The sequence below is a fragment of the Bison bison genome, unplaced genomic scaffold (genome assembly GCF_000754665.1).
Source record: "Bison bison bison isolate TAMUID 2011002044 unplaced genomic scaffold, Bison_UMD1.0 scf7180017845367, whole genome shotgun sequence".
Classification (NCBI taxonomy): domain Eukaryota; kingdom Metazoa; phylum Chordata; class Mammalia; order Artiodactyla; family Bovidae; genus Bison; species Bison bison.
In genome coordinates, this window is record NW_011475940.1 from 16,605 (window position 1) to 16,964 (window position 360).

A 360-nucleotide genomic window follows, 5' to 3' on the forward strand; every position below is an offset into this window, starting at 1 on the left:
ACTTGGTCCCAGCTTCTCCTCCTGAGCACCAGCCCCAGACTGGGCATGAGGACAGAGGACCTCGGACACCAGGCGGGGGCACGTGTGCTCCTGCTGGGCAGTAGGGGCTTTGGGGGGCTTAAGACTGGGGGTGGGGGCAGCCCAGAGTCCCCGAGGGCCCCTGTGGCGAGCCTCGGCCGAATGTGGATGTGAAGGGTCTGGGGCCCAGCGAGGTCACCCTGGCTTGGTCCTGGGGACGAGGCGGGGCAGGGCAGGGCATGTGGAGGGCTGCAGGGTGGCCAGGCAGAAGCTGGAGAGGCCAAGGAACCCCGAGCCTGGAAGAACTGGCAGACAAGGGGGACACGGTTCAACACGCAACTC

General features: G+C 67.2%; 1 protein-coding gene across 1 annotated transcript in view; it reads left to right on the forward strand.

The window, feature by feature from the left end:
- The window catches only part of LOC104984295 (kinesin-like protein KIF1A), a gene marked incomplete at its 5' end in the record, with an annotated part of 37,208 nt that overhangs the window by 12,103 nt on the left and 24,745 nt on the right, over positions 1-360 (forward strand).